This window comes from Cavia porcellus, unplaced genomic scaffold, assembly GCF_034190915.1.
Source record: "Cavia porcellus strain 051 isolate PalLab524CR breed Dunkin Hartley unplaced genomic scaffold, mCavPor4.1 scaffold_6, whole genome shotgun sequence".
In the NCBI taxonomy this organism is placed as follows: Eukaryota; Metazoa; Chordata; class Mammalia; order Rodentia; family Caviidae; genus Cavia; species Cavia porcellus.
In genome coordinates this window covers 2,918,678-2,931,433 of record NW_026947489.1, presented here as the reverse complement: position 1 = coordinate 2,931,433, position 12,756 = coordinate 2,918,678, and the positions used below count along the sequence as shown (strand labels likewise).

The 12,756-nt window shown below is 42.3% G+C and overlaps 1 protein-coding gene across 3 annotated transcripts in view; it reads left to right on the top strand.

Moving 5' to 3' along the window:
* Positions 1 to 12,756, top strand: part of Gabrg3 (gamma-aminobutyric acid type A receptor subunit gamma3) — a 534,280-nt gene that overhangs the window by 334,227 nt on the left and 187,297 nt on the right. The gene's annotated exons all lie outside the window — the stretch shown is intronic.

The window sequence follows — 12,756 nt, the reverse complement described above, 5'->3', positions numbered from 1 at the left end:
CTCAGGGAGGACAGACAGGGAGACAGTGAAGCCTTGCTGTGACTGTAGACAGTCCCGAGATTCTGCCCTCGGCTAGAGTGAAACCTAGAACCCACCCTCCATCCCGCCCTCACTGCCTTGACCATGACTCGGTCCTCATCCTGTGTATCTGCAGCCCCTCTGCTTATGTGATGCCTCTGCCTCCAAACTGGGAGAGCTCCTTGGCTGGCCACTGTCAGCCAGATTGCCTGCCCCATAGTGGGGGGACTGAGGGTGCCCTGAGGGGACCAAGGGGGACCCCACGTGTGTCCCCCTGCCTACTTGGCAGAAACCTCACATCTGTAGCTTCTGTTCCCCCTTCATGATGTAGTGAGGCCCCTGCCTTTGGACTGCTGTCCCTGTGTGGGCTTCCCAACCTTGGCCTGGAAATCTCTTCCCCCACCCAGGGCTCTGTGCGACCTCCTTCCTCCACAAGGACACCCTGTGGCCTTCCCATCCAATAGCCACATTGCTGCATCTTCCTCTCACCACCCTTAGGAGCTACTTGTTCCAGATTTTTGTTTTAGTCATCTGAATGGAAGACACTGACCTCCCTGCTCCACCTCCAGGACAGTATTCTTAACCTATCCTGGATGGACAAAAGGCTGAGAACAGGAAGCCAGTATACCAGTAAAGTGTGTGGTGTCCACCATTCAGAAACAGTAGCTCCATTTATTCAAGATAATTGACTAGCGTTTGCTGGAAGTGCTCATGCGCTTTTCTTCTGAAAAGGTGTCTTTGAGGGTCTATAACTCTTACACTTCTCTTCACACATTGCCTGGGTCCTTGCACAGGAAGATGGAGGCAGAAACAAGACAGACACAGAGAGGGGAAGAGAGACGAGCTCAGGATCACAGGATCAGAGAGAAACTGTACTTCCAAACATCCTTTGAAAAGCTCTAAAAATATCATGGCAAAACTATAATTTTATATACTAATGTAGGGCTACTTTTCTAAATTTGACATGGCTCATCAGTATGTAAATGTCAGCAGCTAATCATGCCTTATTCATACTACCTTCCGTGTGCTGTGTGACCCTCACCAGTTAACCGTGGTGCACTGCCACGGTTTTTTCTCCTATTTACTCACGCAAAGAAGTCCAGGTGATGAGTGAGTAAACAGCTCTGCCCTGTAATGAGGATGTTTTCATGGGAGGAGAGGAGAAGGGGGAGCAGATCTCAGGGCAGGCCCTTCTATTAGATCTCCTCTCTTCTCCTCCTTCTCCCCACCTCTTCCCTCCCCTCTACACCCCTCTTCTTTCTCTCTCTCTTCCCTCTTTCCCTCATTCTGTCCCAGCCCCCCCCCGTCCTGCTTGAGGTCATGCGGGGTGAGCCCAGGCCCACTCTGCGACAGATGCATCCCCTCTCAGTCACTGTAAATGACCAACAGGAACACAGGAGAGGGAACACACGTGACTGTTTCAGTGTCTGGGAGCTTTACAGGAGGGACACTGAGTATGGCCTCAGTGGGAGGGCCCCAGGAGAATCTGCTTTGTTGGGGCCTGAAAGGTCCCTAAAGGCCGTGTTACAGCTCAGTCCCCAGCAGGGCACTCTTGGGAAACAGTGGAAACGGTAAGCGGGGGGCCTCCTGGGAGGCCTTTTGGTCCCTGAGGCCGTGCCCTCGATGGGGTCTGTGGGGCGCCCCTCTTTCCACTGCCTCTAAGCTGAGTGGGTTTTCTCTGTCACTAGCTACCTGCTCTAATGGCCGCCTAATCATAGGCTTGGCCCTGCTGCTGATCAGTGCTGACACTTCAAAACTCTGAGACAAAAGAAATCTCTTCTCTCCAGGAAATCTTTCTTTTTAAATCAGGAATCCAAATCAGGACCTTGCCCTTGCCAGGCAGGCGCTGTGCAGCTGAGTGAAATCCCTGGCTGATCTCTTCCCTTTATAAATCGACCTTCTCTGATGTCTTTGTAGAGATAGAAAGCTAACACAGGGACAGAGGAGAAGACACGGAGTGGAAGGCTCCCTGAGAGGTGAACTGAGTGCTCCACTGGTGAAGCACAAGATTGTGGGAGCCCAAAATAACACAGTGACCTTTGATAGGCAGACACAGTTCAGTTAATAAATATCTGTGTCTCCTGAGCTTTTAGTTCATATTCTTTTCTTTAAAAATATTTTATGTTTGCTTCCCTCTGGCATTAATTTTTTTATTATATTTTTCCTTGCTTATGTATAATATTAAAAATTGACTAAATATCTTAATCTTATAATAAGGGCTCCAAAGTTTTCTAAATTGTATGAAGTTTTAGGGCTCATTTTATCTGACATCAAGTAGCTCTACACCATAAACATGCAGAGTATCAGTTAACAGAAAGTTCTTGATAAACCAGATTTGTTCAGCAAAGTAACCTGGTGCTAAAAGAATACAAGACAAGGAGATTTCCCAGTCCAGGGTCACAAGTAAAAGCTTTAAGTCAGTAAGTTTAAGGAGCATAACCAGGAAGGTTGCCCAGCAAAAGGCTCTGGTGGGAGGTGGGCTAACACCTGTGTAAAAGTTGCCAGTGTGGCCAGTTGTGCCTCAAGGGGATAGTGTAGCTCTTCTGCCCATCGAGAGGGAGTCTAGGAGTAGCTCTGAGGGCAGAGCGTGCGCCCTCCAAATGTGAAGCTGCTACAGAACATGAGGAAAACTTGTTAGGAGTTGATATTGGAAACATCTCCGGTTCTCTTCTGATGCCATGGGAAGCCCCAGTGGGCCAATCCCTCTGCCTCTTCCCCTTCAGAGAGGCTGTTAGATGCTGCATGGAAATGTAGGGGGCAGTGGCTGCATTTCCTCTGAGCACCTCCTCGCCTGAATGCTCTCATGGAATTCAGCATCAGGTGCCTTGGAGGAACTAAACGTTGAGGTTTAGTTAATGCTGCTGATCACTTCAGGCCCCCACCTCCGCGTCTTTGAGCCTGAGTGATCTCGAGGTGTGTTGAGCTTTGGTGCTCATTTAAGATCAAATGAGGCGTTTAGCAAAGTGAAGAGGGAATCTGCTAAGTAGAAACAATGCACGGTCTTCCAGACGCGCTCTGGCCAGACGGACAGGCTCTGCACTGTCCTCAGACAGCATGGTGCGTCATAAACGTTCTGCACGGGTTTTCCTCGTTTGTGCTGTCCAAATCTTAAAGGATTTTTGTCGTTTCTCTTCCAATACCAGCAGCACAGCCTAAGACCGCGGACCACACTGTGTCCAGGACAGTCAGGCTGATGGCCACAGGAGGCGCTGTGATGTGGGCCTGTTTCTGCCTCAGGATCCCTGGAAATCACTTAGAAGAGGACTAGGTGTCTCCCGCTTCATTAGCAGCTTGTTAATGCAGGCACGGGGTCTTCCATCAGCTGTGTTTCAACCAAGCAGGCTCACGGGTAATTATAATCCCATGGATAGTGATTGGGAAAGGCAGTGGAGTGGGCACAAGGCACATTATTTCCTGACACATTTGATAATGTCGCTGTCTGGTTTCCCAAGCACTGAGATGCTGGCAGTGTTTATTGGAACTGCACAGGTTGTTTTCACAGGACTCACAAAACTGGGTGCAGATCCACGTCTACACTACGTGAACAGGTTAATTCTCCCCACTGCAGAGCCACACTGCTGCTCTCCTGTGCTGCTTCTCAACCAAGAGGTCAGATAATAGAGAAAATCACATATACAAACACAACGCTGTCTGCTTTTGAGTTCTGGGTGACTCAGTGGCTTCATTTGTCTACACAATTGCATGATTCTCTCATATTAACCAGCTTTTATGGCTGGTCAACCACGATTTATCATGTTCTATAAAACTCTAACAGAACTAGAAACACAGGATTTTTTTGTGGAATAATATTCTAACTGGTCCACAGTAGTCAATGTGTTTGACCCAGGACTAAGATAAACCAGTAACCATTAGTAAAAATATGTCACTATTTTTCTGTCTCTCTTTCCCTGAGACAGTGACCATTTTAGAAAATAGTGTCACTTTTTACAATTATATCTACAGTTTCCCAGTTGTGAATTACTCACTGGGCTCTTTTATCCTATGTAGGAAGATACATGTAAATTCATAACATTCTGGGTAGTAGTCTACAAAGCAAGTGTAACTTAAAAAATAAATCAGATCTTTTAAAAGAAAAATCTGAACCTCATCTTACTCTATTCTTTGTAGGTTATTGTAACGGTAGTGGTGATATAACATTGATAATAATGCAAATAGGCTGGGGAATTAGCTCAGCAGCACAAGTGCCTGCCTGGCAAGTGTGAGGTTGAGAGTTTGATCCCCAGTACTATTACTACTAATAATAATAATGATAAGGCAAATCCCAACAGAAGGCACCGCTTATCGCTAAGATGAACCAACTCCTCAGAGCAGTAACTATTAGGTGTGAGAGGCGAGCTGTGAGGGAGACTTTCCTTTGGGATTTCTCACCGTTTTGTTTATGTCCAGTATGTTTGTGTATTTGTGAGGACACATGGAGGGATGACCTATTTCCCTAAGTCTTAGTTCATAAGGTTGCTTAAAGTGAGCTTGTATAATAACATTTTACTGCAAAATATTTTCAAGACATGCAAAATAAGGCTAAACACACCAGAGTATCACACTGATACCTTAAAAGAGTGGGGAACAAATGTGATGGGGAATGTGAAATTTAATAATAGACATCTCGATGGTTAAGAGGATCATTTCGCTCCAGATCATTTTTTAACCAGGAGAAAGTGGTTCAGTGTCTCAGTGTGGATAATAATGGCTTTTCAGCATATGCCACTCAGCTTTAATATTGTAGTTAACCTGGAACATGTCAGTTATATTTTATTGTTAATAATAACCTAAACTGTTGTACAAAGTTGTCTTCAAATATTAGCTCAAAGATGAGCTTTTATGGAAAACATACTGATATTAATTAGAGTTGATTTTTTTATTTTAAGAAAAATCATTAGCTAAAATAATACCAAGATTTTAGCTAGAAAATGATGTTTTTAATGTGTTTTTCCTTCTTCTATCCTTATAACCTACTTTGATCGACAACCACACTTTATTCATAAAATGAGTTTCTTACATCCTTTGTCTACATCCTAAGATGTGCTTCTTACTTTTACTTTTATTAGCTGATTGACAAAAACTTAAAAATTGTATATATTGCTGGGGTAGTATATAATGTTTTGACATGCATAACCAACTTGAAATATATGCTTCTGAATTATATATTTTTAAAGTATTTCAAAAAGTTAAAGAATGATTCGTAAGAATAAAATACACCTACTAGAAAGTTTAACCAACTCATTGAAGAACTAAGTGATCAATAAGATACCAACTGCAGGTGTAAGGTCATTTGAAGAACTAGTCATTTATAGAACATTTTATAAAGAAACATTAGAAAACATTTTGGATGCAAAATTAGTAAATTACTACAGGAAAATAAATTATGTTCTCAGGGTTATCTTCTTTTATCAATCAGAAGTTATTTACATCTTAACAAAAAGAAAACATGGTAGTAGTCACTTCCCTATGGCTACTGAGACCCTGATCAGTCACCGTGGCAGCGTTTGTCAAAAGGGGCTTCAACCCTAAGCTGCTGTGAATCAGTACTCACAGTGAGCAGTTACACAAATGCTCATTCAGTAACTAAATTGCATCGGAACCTGAGCGTTTTCAGCTGCTAGCATTTTATTCGGTGTTTGTTTTTGTTAACTTTTGGTATTAGCAAAAAAATAATGTCTCTGTCATAGGAATTTATGATTAAAACGTGGGTAGCTTTATGTATAAACTCAAATCACAATGAACACATCAGGAAAAGCAAACCTCATCACCAGCATCCCCCTCCTGGCCAGGTCAGCTCATTCTTTTGATTTTTTTCTTAAATGTGATCATGTGCTGAACACGTCTCTGGGTGACATTAATATGCTTCCATCTAATGTCTTCTCATTTGTTTTCATGTCTCTGATGAGTAATCCAGAGCCTCTTGCGTGCCTCAGAATCCATGAAGGCATTGTAGTTATCCTTGTTGAAAAGAGCTCAATCTGCTGTAGTATACACTTGTGTATCAGTACACAGATGCCTCTTGATTTACTACGGAAGCTTGGTAAACCCGTCTTAGGTTCAGAACCCTGCATGTTGAATGTAGGGTATGCAACCTACATATGAATGCCATCCCCCGCTGACTGCGGCGTTGTCTGAAAACTGTGGCTTTCTGCTATTGCTGGGCCTCAAGAGGTTACACTGTACCCCTTAGGGCTAGCTCCAGGAAAAAGGCTTGAACTCAAGCATGGTTCTGCTGAATGTGCATCATCTTCGCAGCACTATAAAGTTGAAAAATCATCAATTTATGACCATCTGTCTTTGTTTTTTCAAATTTAAGGGCCCATCTAACTAACATTGCTTAATATTTGCCTGATTTTAAGTTTATTCCTGTTGATAAGCAGTTTACTCACACAGCGCAGTTATATTGACTTATGTATTATGTGGTCCTAGGGTGGGTTTGCCCAGGAGCAGGAACCAGGTATGAAAAAAGAGCTTTTGACTTAAATTTTCTTACTGTAAGGGTGGGGCTGAAGACTTCCACGCTCATACATACAGACCAGACACAGGAAATCATGCCTCTTATTTTTCCTGACACATTCTGATGAGGATTCAAGCTAGTGATTTCAGCTTTTTCTCCCCAAAACACATGTAACTAGATGTAATCGGTGAGAGAAAGGAAGTTTGAGATCTCTTTCAGAGTTTGGAATTTGTGTGGAGAAGTGTGATTTGTTTATGATTTTCTAATTGGGTATATTTGGCTTCCTGTCCCTCTGCATCCCAATTAAAAGAGTATGAAGAAGTGTTTGATATTTTAGAGCATAGTTTATCAGATATCTGTTGTAGTTATTATGACTGCATCTGTATTCTCCATTGAAACTTGGGTTGCTTTGATAAAACTTTCTTAAAAATTAAACAACTGTTAGCTGGGACCTTGTGACGCCTCGATGTTCCACGCCATGTCAGTTGTTCGGTGCCTCCCATGGGATAGACACACTTCCAGGGGCTGGAAATGCAACATGAAAATGTCTGCATTTTCAATATGTTCGTGCCATATTCCATGTTAAAAAATACTCAGTAGACAAGCATTTACAGTATGGACTAAGCTCACAGAGACCAGACAGATGTACAGAAATCAGGTAATGCAAATAGAGATATCAGTGAAAGGACGGTGACTTGTATAAATGAGGGCAGTAACAGGAGCCCTCAAGGTACAGGAAAAAACAAGGGTAATGACCTTAAGGCAGGACATACTCAGAATATTAAAAAGCTAGATGCACCATGTGTCTTTCACTTAGACTAAGGCGGAAGATGTTGGAGAGTTTTTAGCAGAACAGAAGCATCCTCTGCTTCAGGCTTTAGCAGCCTTTCCCAGAGAGTGGCATGGAAAATAAGATGGAGGACACATGCAGGGAGACTGAGAGAAGGAAGAGGTGATGGCTGTTGTGTTTAGTGTGTATCAACACGACGAGGTACACTTTGGAGTTAATGTGGAGGGTCGCAGTCAAAGCACAAGCACATTGAAATATTTTATAAATTATCCTCAGCCTATGTGTTTAAGATGTGTATTCACAGGACTTGATCTAGCCCCAGGGTATCTCATTATGTACATGCTAATATTCCAAAAATATGAAATCCAAAACACATTCAGTTCTTCAAATTGATTAAGAGACACTCAACTCACATACATCTAAAGTGTGGGACCTAAAGTCTAGTCATCCAGCAATGGGAAACACCCAGTACACAGGAATCCACTGCACGTAGCACAGACAAGGGCTCAGACTTCCGGAATCTGCAGGTTTTCTTGACTGATGCAAATAAGATGTCACAGACCGCAAGTCTCTAAGAATGTTTGGATCTAGCATAAGCACAGGAAATGAGACCCAGTGATGGCATTAAATAAGATGAGTCAAACATCAGTCTCACAAAACCCACCTATGGAAGGAAAAAGTAAAAGAGAACATTTGAATAAGAGGAATTTTACAAGCACTAAAAGAAAAGTGAAATTCACACACACACACACACACACACACACACACACACACACCTAAGAAAAGGAAGAAAAAAGAAGGAATTTGCCCAGAACAGTAGTTTAATTCATATTTTAGGTGAATGAACTGAATGTTTAGAAGAAGTCACAGTGCCCTGATGCCTGGCTCTAATTAATTATTTAGCAATGTTCTGTGCTTCCCATCATCAGCGCAAGTTTGAATTTTGGATTAATGTTCTATACTCAGAAATGAAGGAGAATAAAGAAGTCTTATTGGCAATACATGTTACAGAAATACCTCTTAATTTTTTTAACCTTTACTATGTACCAAACTCTGCCCTGGAAACTTTCTGTAGGTGCCATGTGATCCTAATATTAACTTTAAACACAGGGCCCATTTTCATTTTTTATATTAATGTATTAGATTACTTCTGTTAGTTTTTAAGAGTTTAATTATATATTCTGATTGAAATAAAACTGCTATGCCATAAAATTCACAGATCTTAAGTATTCAGTTTAATATATTTTGACACATGCATGTCTTTGTAAGAAATATTTAAAATATACAGAATATTCCTATTTTGCCCAAAATGCTCCCCCTGCCCCTTTATGAACCAAACATATCATTTTATTCTGCTAGTTTGATATCTCGAAGCCTTGCTGACATTGGAAGGAACTTGACCTTCCTGCCCCCCATTAATTAGCCCATTCCTACGAAACCAGCCCCTCAAAAACAGCCTTTCTGAGAATGTGGAGAAAAAGAAAATTGTCCGTTGCTGCTAGGGACATAAATTAGTGCAACGACGAGCAGTGTGGAGGGTCCTGAAACACTGAGGACAGATCCTGTGGGAGGAAATCGCCGTGTCCACAGACACCTGTCCCGCACATGTTCAGTGCAGCATGTTCACTCGTTACATCCACACATGGCTGAGGGTGTATCCAGCCAGAGGATCCTGAAACAACGCCATGGGTGGTCAAATGGATGGCATTAAAGGACATCATGTGGAGGGAGAAAAGCCAGACACAGCTGGACCACATGACCTCTCTCATACGTGAAATAAAAAAAAATGTCAACCTGGAAATAGAATGGTGATTCCTAAAGAGAGTGTCCATGCAATGTGGGATTGGCAGAAAAAGGGAGATTTACTCGAGTTTTATATATATATATATATATATATATATATATATATATATGACAAAATATATATAAGACTATATATATATATATATATATATATATATATATATATGAGACAAAACACCTGATGTCCAAAGTTGAGAAAGGAAAGGTTTATTTCTTACAGTTTTTGGAGGTTTCAGTCCATACTCAGTTGGCTCCAAGGCAGGGTGGCATGGCGGGGCCGGAGTTCATGGTGGCTGCAAACAACAAGGTGGAAACCAACAAGAGCAAGACACACCTTCTTCCTGCCATTACCTGGTATGCTGGCTTCACTCCTAGGTAGGTGTAGCACTGACACCATCAATCCAAGCTAGACAATGCACCAGTCACAGATGCATAATGCAAACACATGGCTTGAGGGGTCACTGACATAAACCATGACAATGTGCCTTTCAGAAGTAAGCCAACCAATCTGCAGTCCGCCGACTATTCTTTTATAAATCCTGTAGCCTCTTCTGTACCCCTAATCCCCTCAGAACCAGCTTACAACAAACCACTGACAGCGCTTTGCCGCAGGATCTGCTGCGAGTAATGAAACTATCCATCCTAGAAGTGCTTCTCCTGCCTCGCCTGGTTCTTCCTAGGAAACCACAGTAAGGACTGTTGCCTACATCACCAAGCCTACCTCTACTTCCTGCTTCTCTGTGGGCCCCCAGGGGGTGGCATCCCCTCCTCTTGGGAATCAAGATGAACAAAATGTGTGTACAGTGACAGTCTCCTCCCAGTTGGCCTCTGAATAACAATAATATTTGCACTTTATGCTCAAATCCCTCCAAGCTCAAGGCAACCACATTGTGCTAACACCATGAATGACCGTTTCCTCTGTCTCTGTAACAATCTGACAGCCAAGTGTGTAGCTGCAGATCTCTCTCTGTTTGCCCTAAGGGGTTTGTTAAATGTGAACATACAGATTAAAGTTTCCATCAAATTTTGCAGGTTTTAAACCGCTATTTTTCAAAGATGTTTTCTGTTCTACCATTCCAAGTATGTTGGAGTGATAAATGAGATCTAGGCCTCTGAGGCTGTTTATTCTTCTCCGTTCTTTTTTCCCCTGGTGTCTTTAAGATGGATCGTCTTTATTAAATTGTCATTCAGTTCATTGATTCCTTCTTCTGCCAGTTTAAGTCTGCTTCTGAGTCCCTCTTGTGAATTTTGTATTACATTTCTTTTCCTTTCCAATACAGAATTTCCCTGTGGCATATTTTTATAGTTTGGTTGCATATTAATGTGCTGTAGTTGAGATACCATCAGCAGTGTACTTCCCTTTAATTCTGTAAATGTAATTTCCTTATTTTCTTTAAGCACACTGATTACATCTTTGTACTCTTCATCTGCTAAGTCTGATATCTGGATCTACAAAAAGTGTTTCTGTTGACTGATGTTTCCCTGTGTGCGAATCACACATTCCTGTTTCTCTTAAAGTTTTATAAATTGTTTCAACAACTCGAAGTTTAGGAAATAAGGTACAGCAAGTCTGCTCTGATCCCCCAGGTTTTATTGCCATGGCAGCTTTCACTTGTTAACTTTCCAGGGATGGCTTTGTGGCATCAGGTAGCCGGCACACACAACAGCTCATTTCCCCTTACTTTTCCCCTCAAGTTTTCTTCCTTTTATTTCTAAGTTGTATGTTGGTTTAAATGCCTGGAGCAAGTCAGGTTTAAGTCTTTTACTTTTGGATATTTTAAACTGAGGCAGTCCAGACATCCGCCTTGAGTTCAGCCAGAAACTGGTCTTTCCCGTGACCCTTGCAGCATGTTCTGAGGGGTTGCTGAGCTACGAGAATCTCAGCAGGACCCTCTTCTTGCTGTCTCTTTCCATAGATCTCAGATTATAAATTCCTGCATGGTCTGCTAATCTCACAGAAATGTTGCCCTTTCATGAATTTTTGTCACTATACACTAAAACTATACACTATTTCTTTTTTCAGAAGTAGACCAAGTTTAATATATACTGTTTTGTATTTATGTCCTGCCTTCTTCAAGATAAACTATATAGTTTTTTCAAAGGCTTTTGAGAATTAATTTTTTGAGCCCACACTGTAGCCCACTATGTAGCCACTATGTAGCCCACACTGGCCTCGAACTCATGGCAGTCCTCCTGGCTCAACCTCCAAAGTGCTGTTATCACAGGTGGTATGTACCACCATGCCCAGCTTCTTGAGATTTTTACGTGAGATTTTTTAAGAAATTCTTTTCAATGAGATTTTCCCAAACTCTGTTTCCAAAAAAACACTGGTACTAATGGAATGTCCCACTGTCAGGGCAGAACTTAAATGTGTGTCATTCATGGAGCGGGGGCTGTGTATGAGCCAGCCTGGCCTATACCAACACTCAAAAGATGATCCAGAAAAAACCCCTCTCAGCTTCTCCTGTGTCCTTTGGACAACATCTACACACTTATAGCTTTTTAAAACTTCATTAGTTTATCATTGCTTTGTTGAGAAAGGGCTGACCAAGATCCACATCCACAGATTATTTTGTTCTTAGAGTTAAGAAAAATAGGTTCATGTAGTCTGTATGTATGTGTCTGTGTGTGTGCGTGTGTGCATGAGTGTGTGTGTGTGTGTGTGTGTGTGTGTGTGTGTATCAGCATCTCTGGCCATTAGAGAAAAGCAAATTAAAACAATGCTGAGGTTTCGTCTTCAGAAAGAATGGCAATCATTAAGAAATTAAACAATAACAAACCCTGGCAGGGCTGTAGTGAAAAAGGAACCCTCCTACCTTAGCGGCAGGAATATAACTAGTCCCGCTGTTATGGAAATCAGCATGGAGAATCCACCAAGAACTGAAATGAGAAATTCCACATGGCTCAGATGATCTCCCCAGTCCTCCTCAAAGAGTTTAAGGCCATACTGCAGTGAAGCAATGCATACCAGTGTTTATAGCCGTACAGCTTTAATAGATAAGTCCTGGAAACAGCCTGTACTCCAATCAACAGATTGTTGGATAAACTACTGTGCTATACGGAGTGGCAGATGAGAGACTGGGCATGGTGACGCATGCCTGTAATTCCAACACTCAGAAGGCTGAGGCAGGAGGATTGCCAATGGTTCAAGGCCAGCCTGGGCTACCTAGTGAGGTCAAGGTCAGCCTGAACTACACAGCAAAACCTTGTCTCAAAACAAAACAAAATTGAAAAAGACAGAGGGGAAACCTGACAAACTTGATACATTTATAGGAAAATGGATGCATTTTCAGTATATTTTCTGGAAAATATGATGTTGAGTGAAATACACCAAACATCCAGGCTTAAATACCATGTGATACCTCTCATTTGATGCAAAGTACAAAAAGGGAATAATAAAGCATGGATAGGAGGGGATGAGGGGTGACTCTCTTACAGTAGGGAAGTGGTCCAGGGGGTAAGTGTGAGGGTGAGGAGGGGAAGGGAAATGGGGAGAACAGTAGGCCGCGCACAGGGACCTCGTGACCCCAATTAACATGTGCTACAATTAGCCGGGCGTGGTGGAGGCTGAGGGAGGAGGATCATTGCGAGTTCAAGACCAGCCTGGGCTACAAAGTGAGCTCAAGGCCAGCCTGAACTGCATAGCGAGACCCTGTCTCAAAAAGACCAAAAAAAAAAGAGCTACAAT